Source organism: Nannospalax galili, unplaced genomic scaffold, assembly GCF_000622305.1.
Source record: "Nannospalax galili isolate Female #2095 unplaced genomic scaffold, S.galili_v1.0 scaffold234, whole genome shotgun sequence".
NCBI classification, from domain to species: domain Eukaryota; kingdom Metazoa; phylum Chordata; class Mammalia; order Rodentia; family Spalacidae; genus Nannospalax; species Nannospalax galili.
The window spans coordinates 1371162-1394305 of NW_008335054.1; positions in this window are offsets into that span (position 1 = coordinate 1371162).

Genomic DNA, 23144 nt, shown 5'->3' on the forward strand with positions numbered 1-23144 from the left:
TTTGAGACAGGGTCTCCCTGTAGCCCCAGCTGTCCTGAAACTGACTATGTAGACCAGGCTGGCCTCGAACTCACAGAGATCTGCCTGCCTCTGCCTCCCGAGTGCTGGCATTAAAGGCGTGTGCCACCACGCCGGGCTTGTTTTGACATTTTTACCGTAGTATAATAAACATTCTTTATGAAAGTCTTGGGCCACTTTGGGAGATGAGGGTACTTGGAATAGAAACTTCTAAGATAAGGAGGAAAGCATTAGGTATGTGATAAATACTGAATGTCAGAAAGAATCCACCAATGGTAGGGTCCTTCCGTTCATGCTTCCTTACTTCCAACTCTTCACAACGATATCCTAGTTGAATTATGAGTCTCCCTCATCCAACCCACAGCCTGGGAAGAACGTTCTTTCTCTCTTCTTCTTCCTCTTCCGCCATTAACCTCAGTATCGTCGATCTTCTCCGTGTGCTTTTGGATTCAATTCCAGACGCCCAGATTCTCATCATTTCACACATTTCTTCCCAATGGCTTTAGAAGATTTTTTTTTTTTAATTTCAAACAATGACTTGATCCGGTTGTTGTACTTAAAATTATCTCTCAGAATTTAAGGTCTACACACATTCCCCTGAATTATTAAAGCAAATCCAGACGCCCAGATTCTCATCATTTCACACATTTCTTTCCAATGGCTTTAGAAGATTTTTTTTTTTTTAATTTCAAACAATGACTTGATCCGGTTGTTGTACTTAAAATTATCTCTCAGAATTTAAGGTCTACACACATTCCCCTGAATTATTAAAGTTTTGATGATCTTTGTAGTAAGGAGAGACCAGAAGCTCAAGATTCAGTTTTTCAAAATGTGGAATAGTAATATTGTCTTAAAATAGCAAAATTATTGATATGATACTGCAGCTCGTAAAGTTTCTTGCTTTCCGTCAGACACCGTTGTTTGCACAAGCCGGCCTTGTCGCTGTCTCCTCCAGCCTCTCAAGCACATTCTCTGATATAATTTATTCATTGAAGCACACAATTGTGTTTCTGTCTTGGGGCTTTATTTTCATCTCCTTACAATATACAAAATTAAACCCCAAAGACAATAGTATTGTATATGTTTCAAATAATTTTTCAATTGATATTTATAATTTCTATTTCGTGCAATATAATAAGATCCCGTGCATTGATCGAGAGTGTTGTAAAGAATGTAAACTAAATTGTGAAGTGTGGATGGAACGTATTTCAACTGAGACAGTTTTATCAATCTAAATTGAAAATGTGCTTCAAAAAGCCTGAGAGAGCAGGTTTCTGCTTCTATTGAGCTTTTTTCACTTCTGAATTTAGTTTTTCTAAAGGCATTTCTTCTACACACTTTCCTCGGGCTCTATTCAGTTGCTTAGCACACTGTGTAAATAGATGTGTGGGCATGTGTGTTAATTAAACTCTTTATGTATTTTTGATGATAATCCCTTATTGATGAAGGGTTGCCATATTTTTCTCCCGTCTCAGATTATGTCTTTTTCTTCCATTTGTTACCTTTGCTGTGCAGAAGCTCTTTCATTTGATATAGTCTAAGCATTTTTTCTTTTCGGAATCTTATCCGGTAATTCATTGCCAAAACCAGGGACAAAGAACTTTCCCCGATGTGATTTTCTGAGTGTTTTATAGTTTAATAATTTACATATAAGTCTGTAAAGTGTTTAAAACTAGTTTTTATAGTTTAACATGTGTCCAAGTTAATTCTATTGCTTGTGGGTGTATACTTTTTGGACAAATTATTATTAAAGATCCCCTTAATTATTATTACATTAATAATGCATTTGCCTTATTTTTCCAAGATTATTTTATGATATATTCTTGGGCACATTTCTTGGCTTTTTGTTCTATTGGTCCACGTACTTTAAGAGCATCACATGACTTTTAGTAGTACACTGTTTAATATAGTGCGAATTTAGAGAAGATAATAAGTTTAGCTTTATTATTTCTCAAGGCTCCTTTAAAATTTACATATTGTATCATCAAATTTTTTATCTATATATCATAGTTTTTAGTGTGTCCAGCACTTGTCACCTAGTTAAATTTATTGCTGGATATTTTTTTTGTTTTGATACACTTATAAATGAGATAATTTTCTTGAATTCAAATTATTTTATGTTAATTTCTTATCCTGCAACTTCACTGCCTGAGTTATTAGTACTAAAAGTTTCATGGCATCTTACAGTTTTCAGAGATACATTCTTGCAATTTGGATGCATTTACTTCCTCTCTCCCTCCCTCCCTCTCTCTCTCTCCCTCTCTCTCCCTCCCTCCCTCTCCCTTTTCCTCTCCCTTTCCATTGCTCCCATCCTCCTCCTTTGCTTTTATTTATTGTCATTAATTTATTCTTTCAAAATTATTATAGTGGATGCTAGACAGAGGTGGTAAGAATGGACATCCCTGGGTTAAGGAATAGCTCAGCCGGTGATTTCTTACCACACAAGCATGAAGACCTTCTATAGCAACAAGCCTACTTAGTGAGCTGAAGAGGAGTGAGATGCAGTGTCTACACATGAAAGGAATGAACATTCTTTTGTTCCTGATATGATTAGATGTGATTTTACCATTTTACCTGTACACCAAGCCTTTGACCTTGTACTGACTCGGGATTTGTCACCTGGCTGTGGAACTCCTCCCTTGGTAACCGATATTCTTACATACGCAATGTGCTTTTTGGTTTATCTTTAGTTTATGTGTATGAGCATTTTGGCTACATGTATGTAAGTGTACCCATGCCACACAATGCCTGCAGAGGCCATAACGAGGCATTGACTCCCCTTGAACTGGGGTTATGGGTGGTTGTTAGTTACCATGTAGGTGCTGGGGACTGCACCGGGTCCTCTGCAAGAGCAATCGGTGCTCTTAATTGCAATGTATGTATTTCTTAAAGAGTTATTAAATTAAAACTAAAGAGAACAACTAAATCCTTTTAAAACACATTTAACTTTGAAATGGTAGCAATAAGCACAGAGATGCATGTGATTGTGGAGCTTTAATTATGCATTATTTTAACATCCTAAAATGACTCCAAAGAAGGAGACGCATGTTTGCAAACCCAGTGTGTTAGCTATGCAAACTCAGCTTGAAGATACAGTGCAGATTGGGTCCCCCATGTCCTTGTTATATAAAAAGCAGTGATGCATCTACTTATAAGTATACCATGAAGGTAATAATTCCTAAAACTTACAACATGTATTAAAAAGGAAAATAAAACGTATGAATAATTGAAGGTTATCTTTTGGCTTCATATTTTGGGAAATGAATTTATACCTTCCAATTTGTGGATCCATAATTACATTGAAACCTCAATTTTGTTGTAGTGAATTCATAGTAACTGACTTTGTAACGTCTGATGACCTATTTGCAGCATGACAAATGGTTTCACCACCAGTTAAGGTTGAAAACACCTTCTTTCCATTTCCATTTATCTCTGCAGAAGAGTAGTGAGTGCACAGCACCACACTGCTTCATTTTGTGGTACTGACAATTCTAAGAACTTACTGTGAGAAGATTAAAAACAGATGTCCTATGGATGAAATCCTAAATCATGAGAAATGATTTTAATATGTTAAATAATACTGCACCTCCTCCCCGGTGACGTAGATATTTTTCACTTGATTGTTCAGCCCTCTGTGCTCTAAGTAACTGTGATGTTGGAAAATTTCTAATTTCTAATGGTCATATTTTATTTGCTGATAAAAAGGCATGATAACTTGATTAAATCATGCCTATATTTCTCATCTCTAAATTTGACAAAGGAAAATCTAGAAATGTATATTTGTATATATACATATATGTGAGTATGCATGTATAAATACTGATATTTTATATATTATATAATAAACATATCTTATATTTGTATTATATATGCATTATACACATATATGCATAAATACATGAGAATATATACAGATGTGCGTATATTTTAAATCTGGTCCAATATCAGAAAGACGGCTATTTGTCCATATTCTCAAATTGCATACTCAACAAATATTTCATGACTTTATTAAATTGTCTTACTTTACAATACATTTGAGAAGGAAACATGTGCTTGGTACATGATACACTTTGAAGATTGTATGTAGTGAAGAATACAAAGACATATTCATATGTCTGCCATTTTTGGCAGATGTCCCCCCAAAAGAGGCACAAACCCAGAGAATGAGATCCTGAAATCTAGGTGTGACCATGACAGATGCCTGATTAAGAGGCTAATGCGAATGGAGCAGAGGGAATGGATAGAGGAGGCAGAGGAAAGCTGGGTGCTAGTCAGTCTTCAGTTTAGGAAAAGGGTTGGAGTCGAGGTCTTTTTTCATTTCAAGGACAAGGCAACGGTGATGAAAGGAACACAACGTTGAGATCTTCCTGAGCCAGGATTCCGCCACCACTGGCAATATCTAGGACAATTGTGCATACCACAATGGTAGAAGCATAGGAATGTCTTCAGAGCTTAGTAAAGAAGGCAAAAACGTCTTTGAGCATTTGAAAGCAGGGAAACAGCCAAGCCATTGATGTGGGAAGAGTGCATCTGAGGATAACTGGAACTGGGTGTTGAAGATGTGTCCTGAGTACCGGAGAAAAGGTGTGCACTGTGCAGAAGAGAAATAATAGGAGGAAAAGAGCTGACAGAAACGAAGAGAACCCAAACACCAAGACCACTGTCATACACTCACTATGAGGAGCAGAGAACAGCCATGAGAGGCAATTAAAGCAATGCTGTGTGATTTACTATGAGATCTTGAACCCATGGATTTGGGAAATAATTCAATATGCAGGTACATATTAAAATATTTTAAATATATAAATTATACTATATATAGTAGAGAAAACCAACTTGATTTATTGTAAGAGTAGAAAGGGGAATGAAAGGGATCCAAATTAAAGCATGGTTCTTGCAAGATGATGTAAAACCATGATATCCTTCACATACCACCCCAAAGAAAGGTAAAACAGGAGTGTAATTGGGTACAGGAAACAAAATACATAGAAGGGGGCGAAAGCATTTGAAGTCCACAAAATAAGAATCAAACATTACAATGGAAGGCATGAGATTAGCAGAGATAGAAGGTGATTTACAAAGAAAATATTATTTGTGTAGAAAAGTCAGTGTTTTGAATTTAAGTATATTGAGTGCAATGAAGTAGTTGGATACACATCTTTTCTTTTCAACTTATCATTTAATTTGGTCTATAGATAAAGGACAATTTGAAAATGCCCACACTGCCAAATGAAAATTAGGATATCATCTGGAACTTCTGGAGTTGAAGAGTCAAGAAAGGCAGGCTCTGGAACCACAACAATGGCCGGCCCAGCAAATAATCACTTTTGGTGCAATAGTATCCTCTCTTTTGTCTTGGGGGACAGCAAGACAGTTGTCTAATTGAATTAAGACCCACACAATTGAAGGGAACTCATGTGTGGTACTGAAAACATAGCCAAATACATATGGTTAGAGATGATGTAGACCCTAAAGAAAACATACTTTTTTCACATATGTAGACCAACATAATTTCTTATATATTTTAAAATTTTTTTAATTTATATTTTTATTTTTTTAATTAAAAGAAGCATTTCATTACAACAGCATTAACCTATTCAATAACATTTTTCTGAGCTAGGGTACATCTCTTTCAAAATTGGCTGTACATTTCTAGGTTTACAGATGAATTATTACGCTTATATAATCTTTTACTCATTATAAACTCTATAAGACGTAAAATTAAATGAGGTTCCAATGTTTAGTGTGCCTTTCAAAGTTCCTCAAAGAAACTTCTTTTGCAACAGACAGAGACTATTACAGAGTTCCACAACTGGTCAGTCACAGAAAATAAGAGTCTGTGAGGTGACTTATCTTCAAGGCAACTTCTATACCAAAGGTTCACAAAACATCATGGAAGAGGGGCCAGAAAGAATGCAAGGGTCAGAAGGACAGGTCACCTGCTGCTGCTTAAGGAATTCCAGATGTGATAGAGAAGCTGCAACAGTGTAATCTACACAGTATGGTAGTCTAACAAGATCCGTATATAATAACAAAATCGGGTGACAGACCGAAGGGGATGGGAAAACTTTCAAGGGGTCACATCTAAAGATAAAGAGCTGAAGGCAATAGCTCCCTGAAAGTTTATCTAACTCCAACTGGGCAGCCCTAAATACAGGTACACAGGAGCAACACTGAAGGGACTCTGTGGTATACATATGAATGTATGCATGTTTGTTTAACAATGTTAATCAAGGAAGAGGATAGGGAATTGGAGAAATGCAGGAGGTGGAGGTGGACTGGAAGGGATGGAAACAGTGCAAAGACTACACTCATATACAATAGTCACAAAAAATTAAAAACAAAACAGAAAGGCTTTCTGAAACCAAAATAGAATGGAAAGTAAACTAGAAAAACATCCAAAAGAAAGCGTCTAGCACTGGCTGGGGTGATGGTAAAGTGCTTTATTAGGCAAGTGTGAGGATCTGAATTCAATCCCTACTACCTACCTAAAAAGCCATGCATGCTGGTTCTTGGAGAGAAGAGACACAGGCAGAGTACTGGGGCTTTGCTGTCAGTCTAGATGAATTCATGGTTCACGAGTCCCAGTAAGAGACCCTGTCTCTAAATACCAAGGTGAATAACTCTTCAGGAGTCAAAATAACAAAATCAAAAGACTAAAATATGGACTCAGAAATAATTACCCAAATGAAAATTTATAACAGGTATTTGTGAGATGACTCAATGATTACGAGCACTTGCTACTATTCTAGGGGACCCTAGTTCAGTTCCCAGCACCCACATCAGGCAAGTCACAACCTCATGGAACTCCAGCTCTAAAGATTCTGGCACCCACTTCTGTTCTTCATGGGCATCTCCACGCATATGGTATATACATACAAAGCCACATATTGTTGCTGTGATAGAAATACTGACCAAAGCAACTTATAGAAGGAAGAGTTTATCTGAGCTTATGGTTCCAAAGGGGCAGGAATCCATCATGGCTGGAGGCATGGTGGCAGAAGATCCAGCAAGGCTTAAGAACTCGCTAAGCCTGCCCCCAGTGAGGTGCTTGCTCCAGCATAACTATACCTTCTAAGATCTCCCAAAACAGTGACACCAACTGGGGAAAAAATATCCAAATACTTGGAGTCTATGGGGGACATTCTCATTCAAACCACCACAGTATTCAAAATCTTTGATAATTAGAATATGGATGTAGAGCTATAAATATTCATAATGTGGTTATATATTTCTCTTTTAAAATACCCCTCTTCTCATTTCCTCTCATGCCCCTTATTAACTTTTAAGATCCTCATTTGTTCTTGAACCTGACAGTTTCAATAGTTTCATGAATTGGCAAGATGTCTCTTAAGGAACACAGAAAGTGGCTCATCTTTAACCCCAAATTCAAATGACATCAGGAGACAATGTTGCTAATGGTGCATGATGCTTTTAGCCTTTATTTCAGTATTAAACTAGTGCCAGTTCATTAATTTTTAAAAGGATTTGATTTGCCTATTAAGTAGTTCATTGAATCCTCTTACTCTTCAGTCTCTGGAGGAAGATCATTTTGCCTTCAGCATTTATTTGTGTGTCTCCATTTTAAAAAAAAATTTTAAATCAGCATAAGTAGATGCTTAAATGTTTATAATCTTAGTAGTCTTTTGTTTTATTATTTCTCTATAAAAATAAAAATTTGACCAGGAGATAAACAAAGTGAGCTTTGGAATCAAACTTAACAGAGTACAAAGTGTTTTCTGCCTGAAGGTTTCTGATCCATTTATCTAAACTCTGCAAGACTTAGTTTTCAACATGTACAATACAAGACTCTGCAAAGACAGTACTTTGGTCTATTACTAAAGTGACTCTGAAAATAAACTTGTATTGTTAGTATTTTTATGGGGATATGACTAAATATTACCACCTTTAGTATCAAAAAGCTCACAAAGTAGGATGAGAAAATTGAATGAAATCACTAAATGAATAGACAAAAAGCTATAAAGATATAATGTTATTAGGCACTTTAAAATTTGTTTACCAAATACTTAATAAACATTAAAAATTTAAAAATCCAGTGTTACTTACAGAAGCAATCAATTTTTGTTTTTTTAATTTTACGTGTGTACGTGTTTGACTGCATATGTGTGCAATGTCCATAGAGGCCAGAAGAGAGCATCAAATTCTCTGGTATTGGAATTACAGATGGTTGTGAGCTGCCACATAGGTGCTGAGAACTGAATCATGGTCCTCTGCAAGAGCAGCCAAGTGGCCTTAATATTTGTGCTATCTCTCCAGAACCTGATGGAGGTAATTTAAGAAATCAGTAGTAAAAGTGTAAATATTATGGTCTATGAGAGGCCTGAAACATCTTGTTCATAATTTTAAATACTTTTAATGAGCGTGCATTCAGTTTCATATTCTTTTTTGCTCTTAAATCATTTTAAAATAATTATTTTAGGGGCTAGACAGATGGCTCAGTGGTTATGCCAGCATACTGCTCTTGCAGATAACACAAGTCAGTTACTAACACCCCTGTCAGATTGCTCACAATCACCTATAATTCCAGTCAGTTCTAGAGAATCTGCTACCCTCTCCTAGCCCCCATAAGCACCAGTACTCATGCACATAGACCCACAGACACACACATATACTCGGATTTTAAAATAATTAAGAAAAATCATAATATTCATTGTAATTTGTGCTACAAAAAGCATTCTATAAACTTATTTTGTTATGAGTTTGGAAACTTTTATTTATTCGTTAAATTTATGTATTTGCATTTATTTGTGAAAATTAAGATATTTTCTATGTCAGGTGATGTGAATTAGTCATAGAATGGAACAGTATTTGTGTACATATCTCCTTCCTTCAGAGAAGGGGACACAAGCAGAGCAGAGTCTCTGAGAAAATATATTCTGACCTTGGCAAAGTGAAATTGTAAAGATACTGATTGTGCTTTGATTAAAAAAGAGTGTGTTAGCACAGTGTCTCGTACTTCTTTCTTATAGGAAAGATTTCAACCTCAGTTATAGTACCAGAGTCCCCTGGCTACCTCAGTGTGTCTTTACTTTTCCTCTAGCTACCAAGTGTTGGCATGTCCCTTCAAATCTCAAACTCAGTTTACATCCTCCACTGGATCATTCATTTGATCTCACCTGTAAATGCTACTTATTAGTAGATGGTGGGGAAATTTAGTCTTTATTTGTGACATATTCCCAAGTCCCAAATCCATATCTACAAACAATTTGGAATTTTGGTATGATTTTCTCACAGACAACTCAAACTGGAAAAGAAATACCATGCTTAATTTTATTCTTAAAATTTTTTTAAATGATATTTCCACTATCTGTAATTGGAAGTAATCCAATCTAAGTTCTGCAAGTTAGGTTATCTAGATGTTACCTTGATTCATTGATTCCTGATCTCCCTTGCTGTTACCACCAAAAGCTTTCATTCAGCCCAGGGTCCAGTCCACCAATACTCCTGACAGCTCCCCATTCTACCCAAGGTCAGTGTGTTAAATCAGTTCACCCATGCTTTCTGCTTTTCATTTCTTTGATTAGCCATGGATCTTCCATTCATTTCCTTTCAATGAATCATGACAATGATGTATTCTTCAGAAAGTAAGACAAAGTTATCCTTGGTATTTAAACACAACTTTCCGTTGTTTCAAAAAGTTCTTATGAATACCTGTAGACTATCTTATGCTTTCCAAGTTCAAAGAGAACTTGTGCAATGTACATCAAGTTGGGCAAATTAAGCTTGTATGAATATTGTGCTTAAAACAGAGTTAAAGACTATATTCTTGAGGAAGTAATCAAAAACCTAGTTAGGGGACTGGAGAGATGGCTCAGTGATTAAGAACACTGGGTGTTTTTGCAGAAGATCTGGATTTGAATTCCAGTACCCACATGGTGGCCAACAACCATCTGTAACTCCAGGTTAAGGGGATCCGATGCCCTCTTCTGCTTCCCATGGGCATCGCATGACATAGGTGTAACTACATACATGCAGGCGCAACACTCCTACACATAAAGTAAAAATTAAAAATTAAAAACAAAGTTAAACCTCTACTTAGAAATTAGATATATTTTGATTTTTTACTTTTTATATTAACACTCCTTTCTTCTTAAAGGACAAGGTTACATTGAAAAACATTGTATAGGTTGGAGAATTTGGAAAAGAAGTGTATGGCAAACTCAGATTACAGCAACAGTATTGTTGAAGCCTTGAAGTACAGCTTTGTCAGTTAATAATATTCAAAGATTATAGTAGAAGTACAAACTTGAGAATTTACATTCCTCCCAAGCCCATGTGACCCCTGAGGAACAGATCCTCAAATGACCTTTTCGACTTTATGTCTTATTGTGTTTATACTGAGTACAATATTGTATAACTGTATTAATTCAACTGTGAACCAAAAAATTCACAGCCAATTTTGAAAGAGATGCATCTTAGCTCAGGAAATTTTTATTGAGTATGTCAATGCTATTGTAATGAAATACTTCTTCTAAGTATGTGGTTATTAAATAAATAATTTAAAAATAAAAATAAAAAAAATATAAGAGGACAAAAACTTAAAAAAAAACATTTTATTTATTATTTTTTTATTTTACATGTATGAGTGTATTGCTTGCATTGCCCATGTTGTCCAATGCCCAAGTTAAGAGTAAAAATAAATTGGTTTATCTGAGCCAACTGTATGGTCTTAAAAAACCCAAAAGGAAAGTATACTAAAAGATTAAAGGGATCAATATAATTCTTTAAGAGTCCATGTGTATAGATAAAGGATACATCACAAGAAACAATGTCAGACAGGAGATACTTTCTTTTGAGTTGTTGGCTACAGTGGCCCAAGAAACTCCCAGACAGTAACCCAGCACAGAACTGGAAAAATGTACAGCAGACCCCAATCGTATCTAGAGGAATGTTGGCAACTGATTGCTGTTAGATGAGGAAGAGCTGATCTTTCTAAAACAAGGAACTCTAGATAGGCTGACTAGACTCGGTGGATGGACAAACACTGGAGAACGGCTCTAGGCACCAACAACACAGTGGACATTAACAGGGATGACAGAGTAAATGGGCTCCAGTGGGGGAAGAGGGCTATGCGATGTTGCCATTTGGGATGTGAGTATATAGATGATTTTGTGTGTGTGTGTGTGTGTGTGTGTGTGTGTGTGAGAGAGAGAGAGAGAGAGAGAGAGAGAGAGAGAGAGAGAGAGAGAGAGATTAGGATGTTCTGTATGAAATACACACAAAAAATCAATAAATAAAAAATGAGCTGTATTTAAGAAAGAAGCATAAACATTTCTTCATGTTAATTAGTAGAGGTGAAAAATATTACCATTGAAATCTACCACCTTATATCCATGCTCAGGTGCCAAGGATCTCAGAAAGTAACCGACTCTGACTAGTAATACTCAGGTACATAGAGATTAGAGATGCATATGCAAACATCTAAGTGTTGGTAGCATTAAAAATGATATTGTTTTCTGTATGAAACAATATATTTTAAAATGAAATGCAGATGTTTCTTAAAGGTTAAAACCTCATTCAATTTTATGTCTTATGGGCTTTATACAGAGTTCAATATTGTATAACTGTATTAATTCAACTGTGAACCTAAAAATTTACAGTCAATTTTGAAAGAGATATATCTTTGCTCTGGAGATTGTTACTGAATATGTCAATGCTGTTGTAATGAAATGCTTCTTCTAGTCATGTAGTTATTAAATAAATATTTTTTAAAAAAAGAATTTACATTCTAAAATACATATTTTAGTTTGAGAATTTTAGCAGTTTAATTATTATAACACTTTTTTTTGGTCTTTTGACGCAGGGCCTCCCTGTAGTACCAGCTGACCTGAACTCACTATGTAGACCAGGCTGGCCTGAAGTCACAGAGATCCACCTGCCTCCCAAGTGCTGGAGGCTAAAAGCGTGGATTACCACGCCCGGCTTGTTTTCTTTTTTAACTTCATAGACTGTGATTTTTCTCTCTAGAATTTGATTAAATATTTTACACGTTCTGTAGGGCACAGGTGAAGGCCCACTGGGGCTGTAGAAAAGTAATGGAAAAATCATGGAAAACCTCTTGGTGCCTGGCAATGAGAGCCATTCAAAATCAAGTCCTGGATGCCCAGGAATGAGTGTAGAGCCCAGCCACCTGACCCTCAGGGGAGGTAGTCCAGTCTAGAGAAGCAGTCCTCCCAAGACCAGAATCAGCAAATGACAGAGACCTGCCCTGTCCCAAGCACAAGACCAACACAGAGGCAACACCACTGCCCCCTGGCAACCTGGGACCACAGGAGAGGGAGCTATGGGGAATGCAGGCACTCAAAGAAGTCTGAAACTGCTGCCCAACATGGGGGAAGCCCTCCATCCTCCACACTGCTCCATAATCATCCTACCACCAGAGGAACGTGGAGCCTGTGGCTCACGGTAGGGGACCACAGCTCCAGGCTCCTGTAAGAGAAACACAGCCCCAGCTCATAGGATGGGACCTCAGCTTCAGTTCAGAGAAGGAGAAATTAGATATTTTAATCTCTCTACTTAAATCAGTAAATATAAAAAATAGATAAAATGGGAGTTAGCCCATTGTATAATAGTGTTCAGTTTTCTTTTGCTATCACTCTGTTTTATGTACTTCCTCAGGAAACATTTTGTGAATTAAATGGTAAGAAAAAAGATAAAGATTCATCATAGTAGTTATTTTAAAGATTTGTATTAACATAAGATTTTTCCTCAAATAATTCTATGTTTTTTATTATTATTTTAAGCTAAGAATTTGTACCAAATGTTCCATCATGTAACACAAAGTCATAACTAAGTTCTAACCCCTTTTATCTTGGGTATCATCTAATGGACTATCTGCTAATATCTAACTTTAATCTCAGGCTATAAATACAATAACTCCATTCCAAAGTTAATGATGCACAAGTAATGATGCACAATACAAAAATGTGGGAATTTTTTCATAAAAGTAAAAGTTCAGTATGAAAGGTGTTCACAGATGATGAAATATATTTTTGATAAGGATAAGCTATTTCCTCCAAATTATCGCTCACTATAAGTTTGTCCAATTTAACCTTGGACTATGGAGAAAATGATTAAGAAATTTTTATGAGGAAATTTGACACCTTTAATAGATATAGGAATATAACATTGTTGGAGGATTACATTACAAGGGGAGAATTTCACTAAAGGAACTGCATATTTAGCTCTTCACATCTGTGGGTTCAGAATCCATCCATTCAACCAACCATAAATAGAAAATATTTAGGGAAAATTGAACTTTGGTAAATATCTTTCTTGACATCATTCCCTAAATCATACAGTATAATGCTATTTGTATAAAATTTCCATTGCATTATGCATTTTACATAATCTACAGGCTATTTAAAGTACGCAGGGAGTGTGCACAGGTTACTGAAAGTCTTAGGACATGCAGGAACTGAGCACCTGCAGAGTTTGGTTCCCACAGTAGGATCCTGAAGCCACGCCCCCCCTTTCTGTACCCATGGACTAATATGAGCCCAAATCCAACTGTCTCATCGTTGTGTTCTGGTCTTGCTTCCTTCATTTAGAATTTATGGAGGGAGACTACTGGAAATGTTTTCTGTTTATATCAAAACATGCCCACAACATTTTTGGTAAAATGGTTTCATCTTGCCATTGTCTGAATGTCAAAAATCTGTCTTCTTAGGAAATAGATCCTGTAGCAACTGTAGCTACTAACTGAAAGACCCCCTTTGATACATATTAACTGAAAGATCCGCTATGTATTATGCAGTGATTCTAAGAATCATATTGGTGAGACCATGATGCTTGCTATCCAGGAATCAGCATTGATGTTAGAATAAATCGTGTGGAGAAAGTGCTGACTGGAGAAGGGAGTGGCTCACTCTGCTTCAGTTATAGGGAGATCAGAGTATTCACAATAGACATTTGAGTTAGTTCTTAACAATTATGTTTACTATACTTATCTATATTGATCTTGAGAATGCTCTTCTTTATATTTTCTCCCTAAAAAGAAAAATGGAACTAAAGCATAGTGTTTATCTTTCAAGCATCTGAAATTACTTTATCATAGACTAAGTGTTCAAATATAAAAATTGGAGATACAAAGCAATTTTCCACTTCAAGTTGATAGAAACATCTCTTTCCATCATCGTGATCTCTCTTCGGGATTTGACCTCAACTTCCTCTGCTTTCATGTGAGGTAATTCTTCCTGAAAAGTCATTGACTATATAATATATTTACCTTACATTACTTCACAGAATTAAAAACAATATTATATCACTGTATGCATTCTGAGTTTTAAAGCTTTTGTGTATAAAATTTGCATGTGTTAACTATATTTCATATATATATGAAATATATATGTATATATACATTTGCATGCAAGTTTTCCATAAGGTAACATGTCCTACTGACGTTATGTGATATTTCATATACAGTAATGAACTTCGTTAGTGTTCAGGGGACATGAGCACTTTTCTTGCATTTTGCTCTTTTCCAGTGATCTTTCAGCAGAACCTTTGTTCTAGATGATATGAAAGCTTCAGTCAAGGGCTCCCAGAGGCAGTTGGCCTCTGATATTATTTGCATCTCTAATTACCTTAAGGAAGAAGATAAACTATATTTAGTTTACAGTTAGAACATTTACATTTTGTGAATGACCCTCTAACCATTTTCTTTCTTAAGTGAGCAAAATAATAACTAATAATTTATTTTGAATAAATTACTAGATGGAAACTAGATTTTGACTATCAGTGAGAGTTCAGAATGAAACTCACTTGATGTTAGCCAGTTAGCTTAAAGCCAGCACTGAAGTCATATACATTTCCTTGTTACTAGTGAAATCTGAGTTCTTAAAATTTTTACATGAATTATTTATCCACATAGCCATGCCTCTTAAGTCACAGCAGACACATGCCAGGCTCCCCCATTCCTCCTTGAGCACTGAGGAAGCCTGGCTTGTTCCCAGTCATCAGAACACCTGGCCATTCCCTCCCCTGATCACTGTAGCCTGACACTTCCACACATGTTGAGGAAGAAGCTGTGGTCACAGTCTCAGGATTGTATGTGGTAATACATGAGAAATATCTGCAGACCAAATGAATCTTCTTAATGCTGACTTCTAAAGAAGAAAAACTTTTCTATTTTATCCACTCCAATTATCAGAATTTAGGTATAGTCTGATAGGCCTATCAAAGATAAGGACTAAAACTTACCTTTCGAAGATTTAATTTACATAGGCAACTCATGAGCATGGACATCTTGGGTGAGAAACCCATTTACCAGCCAAGAACAGGATTTAGGAAAAATACAGTCTGTGTGAGTTTTGTCTGCTGTGGAGTTTCCTGTACTTTTAAACCACAATGGAAGTCTTGTATCTGTTTCTCCTTATTCTGTCTCCTATGATCTAATCTTTAAGAAGTTGACATCCTTAAATTAATTATTGTGAAATATTGATGATTTGTGAAATTATACTTATAATAATATAATTAAAATGACACCAATCATCTATCTGTCTATCTAAAGGTAAATAAATTTACCTTTATCTTACTCAGGACTGAGTCAGTTATTTAAAGAAAATATAAACAGAAACTATAAATTGATAGATTCACCTATAAATTGACCTGATTCCAAGAAACTTACTGACTTTAATGATATAAGTCATACCTGGATATGACTGTAAGAAATCTTTCAGTACTTTTTCTTAGTTTAGCTAACCCTTGACTGTAGAAATAAGAAGTATGTTTAATAAGGAAACTCCATTTTCCTCTTAGCAAAGTGTTTGTTTCAATTTTGTGAAAAGAGCTCAATATTCAGTTTCATTCTTTGTTTAAACTGAAAAATGAAAAGAATTTATAGAATAATGTATAGTCTATAGGCAATCAAACACAACTGATAAACCTAAATTGAGAGGAATGTTTCAGTTCAAGTAAAATATCAAGTTGAGAATAGGAACTAAACCTTGATAATTGGTACAAATAAATGCAAGAACAGTTTAGGAATGCATGGTGTAACTGTTTCGCTATTGGCAAACCTTATATCTCTATTCCCTTTAATAGTAGAAGATAGAAATTAAGTTACTTAATTCTCACTTTACAAAGCAACATTGTAACACGAAGTCTCCCTACCCCTCTGGCTACTCTGTAAATACTCTTCCCTTTTTTATTTAGTTTTTGTGCATTTCATACAATATATCATGATCATCTTTAGACCTACTCCCATACATCCTTTGTGGTCTCCCCCATCAGATTTCATGCATTCTTCCATGTATATTAAAGCCTATGGAGCCAAATTTGTGATTCCAAGTGTCTCTTGGGGTGAGTCCATTCACTGGAGCCTGCACAACCAGCTAGGATCACTCCCTTAAAGAAAACCATCTAGGAATTTGGAGCTAAGATCCACAAATAAGAGAGAACATGTTTCTAGTTTTCAGTCTCTGTTAGGTCACTTAATAGACTGGGTTCTAGTTCCATTCATTTACCTGCAAATTTCATCATTTCATTTTCCTTTGCCACTGAGCAGAACTCCATTGTGTTAATTATCACATTTTCATTTTTCAATCGACAGCTGAGGGCTCTTAGCTTTTAAATTAACAGTTGAATATGCCCACTTTTATTGAGTTGTGTGAATGATTCTGATTGATCTGTAGGTCTTTTTTATGCATTTTTGGGATTTTAGATATGCCAGGCTCATGTTTAGAAGTGTTCCCACCAAATCTATGACTAGACATTTCACTCATTTTACAGCTATGCTTTATGCTTGGAATCTGACATCCCTTACTTTTAAAATGCACAATTTGTTATCAGTTTGAAAATGTGCATAATTGCTCCCTTGGGTACATACCCCTAAGAAATGCAGATGTATATAAGGCTTCAAAATGACCATGCTGAGAGCAGTAGCGTTCATGCCAGCTCTGAACTGGAGATACACACACACCCATCATCAGAAAGAACAAAGAGAATACATTGTATAATGTAATATGTACATGTAATGTAAAATGTAAGGTTAAAAATTTTTCAATCTCTTACCACCTGAAACTCCATGGATACATCTGTGAGGCAATTGATTGGAGGAAAAGGAGGTATTCGTTTTTGGAAAAGGAAACAAAGAAACCTGTGGTTTCATTATAAATTATTTTTATTTGGGCTGGAGAGATGGCTCAGGGGTTGGGAATGCTGACTGTTCCTGCAGAGGACCCAGGTTCAAATCCCAGCACTCTCATGACAACTAACAACTGTCCAAACTGCAGTTCCAGGGGATCTGATAGCCTCTTCTGTCCTCAGCAAGCATTGTATGAGATTGGTGCACTTACATGCATGTAGCCAATACACACATACACATAAAACAAAAAAAATTTAGATATTTTTATTTGTTCATTTTTATGTGCATGAGTGTTTTTCCTTCATGTAATCAAGGTCCCATGTGCATACAGTGCTCATGGAGGCCAGAAACTGGAGTTATGGATGACTGTTAGCTACAATGTGGGTGTTGGGAACCAAAATCAAGTTGTCTGCAAGAGCAGCAGGTGCTCTTAACCACTGAGACATCTCTCCAGTATTTCTTTTGTATCTGTGTGGAATGGTTATATAGTTTCTATGTATCTATGTATATATGCATGTATGTGAGAGCTTAGAAATAATATGCAAAAACACTTGAAATATTGTACTGCAAGCACAATATTATCTTACTTAGAAGCCACAATTTCAATACCATATTATATATAAAGTAAACTAGGGTTACCTAATTACTTGTTAGCATGATAGCTTTTAAGCATAGAGTTGATAATAGGCATCTTGATTTAATATTGATCTTAGAACAAAGTGTGCTCCTATGAACTCAGATCTGCAGCTAGACTAAAATATCTTACATCATATTTTAGTTAGCTATCCTAATGGGTCTTCATAAACATGTCTTCCATGTCTTATTTAATAAAAACATTAAAAACTGAGCAAATGGGAGAAGATGGCCTGTAGGTCTCAGCAGGGATCTCTTTGTTTACAGGGTCATTAATCTGCATATTTGGGCCATGATTGCTTGTCATTTTTCAGTGCACCTTATGTCTTATCTCTCAGCCCACATTTCACTGTTTTATACTATCAGGGATTTTGCTGAATGCTTTGCTGTGATTAAACTTGGGGATGGATCTGTGGAAAGTTTCCTATTCTATGAATCAAGGATGCATAAATGGAAGTTGTTGTAACCCACCACTACTGCCTATTGCTTCATTTCCTTTTATTCCAGTTATTCACAATGCACCTGCAAGATTTTGAGAAAGTGATTTCCTGGTCTGATTTTGCAGATTCACCAGTTCCCTTGCTTTCAATACTTATGATTTTCATCTATGATGTGTGGTTTTGCCTACCTTCACTTTTCTGATAGCAACCTTGATAAATATTCAAAGACTCTAAGATCACACATATGAATAATGCTGTTTTTTAATATATAATCAGAATTTAATTGCACTCCAAGAGTTCACACAGCTCCAACTCTCCTACTGGATCCTCAAGTCTTGAGAGGTAGCTCCTTGTCTTTGACTGTCTGTTCTCCTGGTCCTGGAGTGATTTGAAAGCTGTTGCTCTTGTTGGTGAATCGAAATTGGAGAGAAACGGTCTCTGTTCTTTCCACTTAACCATATCTGATAGTCTCACAAGCTTCTTCCTATTCCTTTACTTCACAAATAGCTTTCATGCTCTTTTTTCATATTGTTTCCTACAAGCAGTCACTTAATGGTGTTTTAGAAACCACTGTGGGGCTCTGTTTTCACCCACTTTGGGCATCTTATGGAATGGCATAAAAACTTGCTTCTCTGGTTATTCTGACTGGAATGTATTTGTATAAGGCTGAGGCCTATTTATCTAAATTCTCACAGATCTTCACAGCCCTCTGAGTCCTTCTGTAAATAGAATCTGAGCTCATTAGCAAGCTCCTTTAACACTTCCCAAGATGCTTGGTATATTTTTTTCTTCATCAGTGAGATAATTCTCAATTACATCCTTACACTTTCTTAAATGAGACACTTTAAAATTCTCCAGATTCACCACCATTGGCACACAATCTGCCCTTTTCTTAATATGCTCATGTCACATAATCTTTCTTATATTCAGAAGAACTTTTCAGTTCATAGAATCGGGCTCTTTATATAAAATTTATGATTATTTAATTGTTGATATTCCATATGTATGCAGAAAGGGTGGGTATTCTATCATGAGTTTCTGCCCCCACCCCGGATGATTAATTCGTTTTATTTTAAGATCACTTCTGGATCATTTTAGTTCTATAAATTTTTTATTTCCCCTTGTTGTGTGTGATGATTAGTTGATTTTAATGATTTTTATAGTTTTGAAAAGTTAAAATGTATATTTCCAATGATCCTTTACTACCAACACCTATGAAGTTAATTTGTCTTTGTGGCATTCGTTTTCTTTCGTACGATTTGGATTTTTGATTTCATGTTATTTCTCTGCACAAAAACATACACACACACACACACACACACACACACACACACACACACACACACCTTACACCAGTCCCTGTATTTCTTCTTCCCTGTCTCCTCCTCTGTCCCTTCTCTGCTCTACTGCACTCTCTGTTCAGAGAGCAGGATGCTTCAGCTAAAAGCACTACTTGCATTCCTCATTCTATGTCTTGGTGGGCTGATGTTACCAGGAAATTGTAAGTTACTGGTCAGTGGGGAATTAGAGATGCTGTTTCTTCTTCGAAGTTACTTCTCTGAGGGAATAACCAGGATTTTCTGTTTCTTTCTGCTAGACTGTTAGAATTGGACTAATCTTGGTCTCTGGCACTGACCCAAGCATCCTGCCTATGATGCACATAGGGAACTGCCACTCACCAGTAGAACCCTAGTGTTGTTCTGCCTGTGTGCTGCAGACCTTCCCTGAAGGCCTCCGTGACTCCTGCCCACTGCTTTGCATGTCGGTTGCATACCTCATTCACGGAGATGCTTATCTTACTTTTGATCCTGGCTGTCTTTCCAATTTTCTTGTTATCTATCTTATCAAAAAATATTGTATTTTTGGAGAAAAAGAGACCTCAAAGCCTGAACTCATAATGCTATCTTGCCTGGGGTCTCCTTTTCAATTTATTCTTTTCATCTAATACATTGTTTTGGCCAGCTACTAAAGGTTGTTCTAGTCTTAATTGAAACTTTTCACCATTTTCTTCTAAGTTAGAACCTGATTTTACATTGTCCTTGGGGTCCACAGTGATGTCACAGACCCAAACATGAGTGTTATATCTGCTCAGAAGCCATTTATCACTTTGTGCCCTCTCACAAGCCTCTACTCAGAAGTACTAATTCACAAATAATCAAGCAAACTTTGTCTTCTGAGTTCAGGGTTCTGATACCATCTCTACAGAGTTCTGATTTTAAATATTTCCCTATGTTCTCTGGCCTAACTTATTACTCAATTGCAGTTGAATGGACATGGATCTTATAAGTCCATGTGCTTTTGCACTACGAAAATGCGTGTGCGCGCATGCGTGCACGCACACACACACGGAGACAGAGACAGAGAAAGATAAACACACACAGGCATGGAGCAACTGTGTGTCTGTGTTTATGTGTGAGGGGCAGGGAAACAGAGAGATGGAGCTTGAGATGGGATGAAAGCTATGTGTCTTTACAGTACAAACATGCACAGAGAGAGAGAGAGAGAGAGAGAGAGAGAGAGAGAGAGAATACCTGTGTATGTGTTAGAGAAAAAGACAGAGAGATCTTGAGATTGGAAGACAGCTATGTATCTTTAGAGTACAAATATGCATACACACACAGAAAAACTGTGTAAGTGTGGATGTGAATATGAAAGAGACAGATTGAGATTGAAGAAATGTGTGTGTCTTTATAGTACAAGTAGACACACACACACAGGGAACAACTGTGGCGGGGTGGAGAAAGACAGCGAGACTGAGATTGGAGGAAAGATGGAGGACAGGATCAGAAGCAGAAAATGAGAATGAGGAATAAACAGTCTTACTGAGGGAATTGTAGCAGTTCAGTACCAAGCACACACTGTTTAAGTCACTCCAACAGTGCACTAGTTACTTATAGTTAAGACTTCTTGTCTTTTTTAAATTATTTATTTAATAACCATATTAGAAGAAGCATTTCATTACAACAGCATTGACATTTTCAATAACAATTTCCAGAGCTAACATGCATCTCTTTCAAAATTGGCTGTAAATTTTTTTAGGTTTGCAGTTGAATTAATACAGTTAAACAATATTGTACTCAGTATAAACCCTATAAGACATAAAATTAAATGAGGTTTTAAACTTTAAAAAATATCTCCATTTCATTATTAAAATACACAGTTTCATACAGAAAAATTCATTTTTAATACAATTGACACTAAGATACACATGTGTTTCTAATCTCTATATATCTGATTGTTACTGGTCACAGTCAATTACTTTCTGAGCCCCTTGGCATCTGAGCATGGATATAAAGTCAACAGGTAGATTTCAGTGGTAATGTTCTTCACATTTACTAATTATTAAGGAGCAAAATTTTATGCTTTGAAGAATTATTATTATTTACACCTATTTCCCAGATAGCACCCTCCCATAACCTCCCTCCCCCTACTAGAGCCCATATACTCTGATATCCCTGCTACTGTCTGCTGTGTTGTCGGCACCCCAGCCATTCTCCACTACTTGCCCTTCTGGTGAATCTAGTCAGCCTATCTAGAGGTCTTCGTTTTAGGAGGGTCAGCTGTTCCTCATCTAGCAGCAATCAGTTGTCAATATTCCTTTGGATAAGATTGGGGTCTGCTGTTCATTTTCCCAGTTCTATGCTGGGTTACTATCAAGGAATCCCTTTGGCCACTCTGGCAAAAGAAGGTATCGCCTGTGTGGCATTGTTGCTTATTATGTAGACTTTAGCTATACATATGGACTTTTATGAAATATTGGCCCCTTTAATCTTTGTATATACTTTCCTTTTGGATGTTTAAGGCCATACATTTGGTCCAGATAAACCGATTTATTTTTACTCTTAAGGTCATTTCAGGATCTGTTCCTCAGGGGTCACATGGGCTTGGGAGGAGCCCCTGGCTCCTTTCTTTTACCAGTTCCACCTATGTGAAGATAAGTCAAAGGGTCTGCTCGACCATGGCTGGCTTCACTTGGAAGCATGGAGGAATGATTCCTCTGTGTTGACCCTTCTCTTTGTAGACTTGACACTGGTTCAAGTCCATCTGGTGGGGTCTCCTCAGCCTCCTTGATCAAGAGGACAGGTGACCCACCACCATTATAGGACATTTTGAGAGATGCTCATAGTCCCCTGGAACTAGTCAACCTAGGAGGGCAAGGAACAGAAAGTGTCCTTTATGTCCGTCTGACCAAATTATTGTAGGCCTCAAAGTATGTGTGTTAAACACCCAAGAAGTTTAGTTCCACCAGTCTGGTATTTTTAATTACTATGTGCTATGTAGATAAAGCTTGGGCAAAGACCAAATGTTGTGAGATAATCCTTGCCTAGATATGTATTATATTCCTTTAGTTAGTTGTATGTATAATTTGTCAGTAGGTTGTTTTACTAATACAGTTCCCACTGATATTTTTAAAACTAGCTAGGAAAAAAAAAATACTACGTTTCTTGAGTTCCTCCTTTTCCTTTATCCCCTAGGTTCCTTGTATACCCTTCCCTCCCTCCTCCCTTAAACTAACCCAATTTTTATCCATATCTCCCTTATTAAGGCCTCTTTCCTACTGTTCTTCTCTTAAGGTTCTTTCTTTTCCTTTACCTCCTTGTTTCCTTTCCGTTATCCTGGTTCCTGTAGTTACGTCTGTTTGCATACTTATTCATCAGAGTCTGGTTCTAGGATCCACATATGAGGGAGAACATATGTCGATTTTTTTTTTTTCTGAGTCTGTGTTACTTCACTTAGTATAACAATTTCTAGTTCCAACCATTTACCTGTAAATTTCATGATTTCATTTTTGCCTTACCACTTAGTAGAACTCCATAGTGTAAATGTATCACATTTTCATTATCCATTTATTGATTGAGGGACATTTAGGTTATCTCCATTTCCTAGTTATTGTGAAAAGATCAGGAACAAACATGGCTGAACAAGTGTCGCTGTAATGTGATACT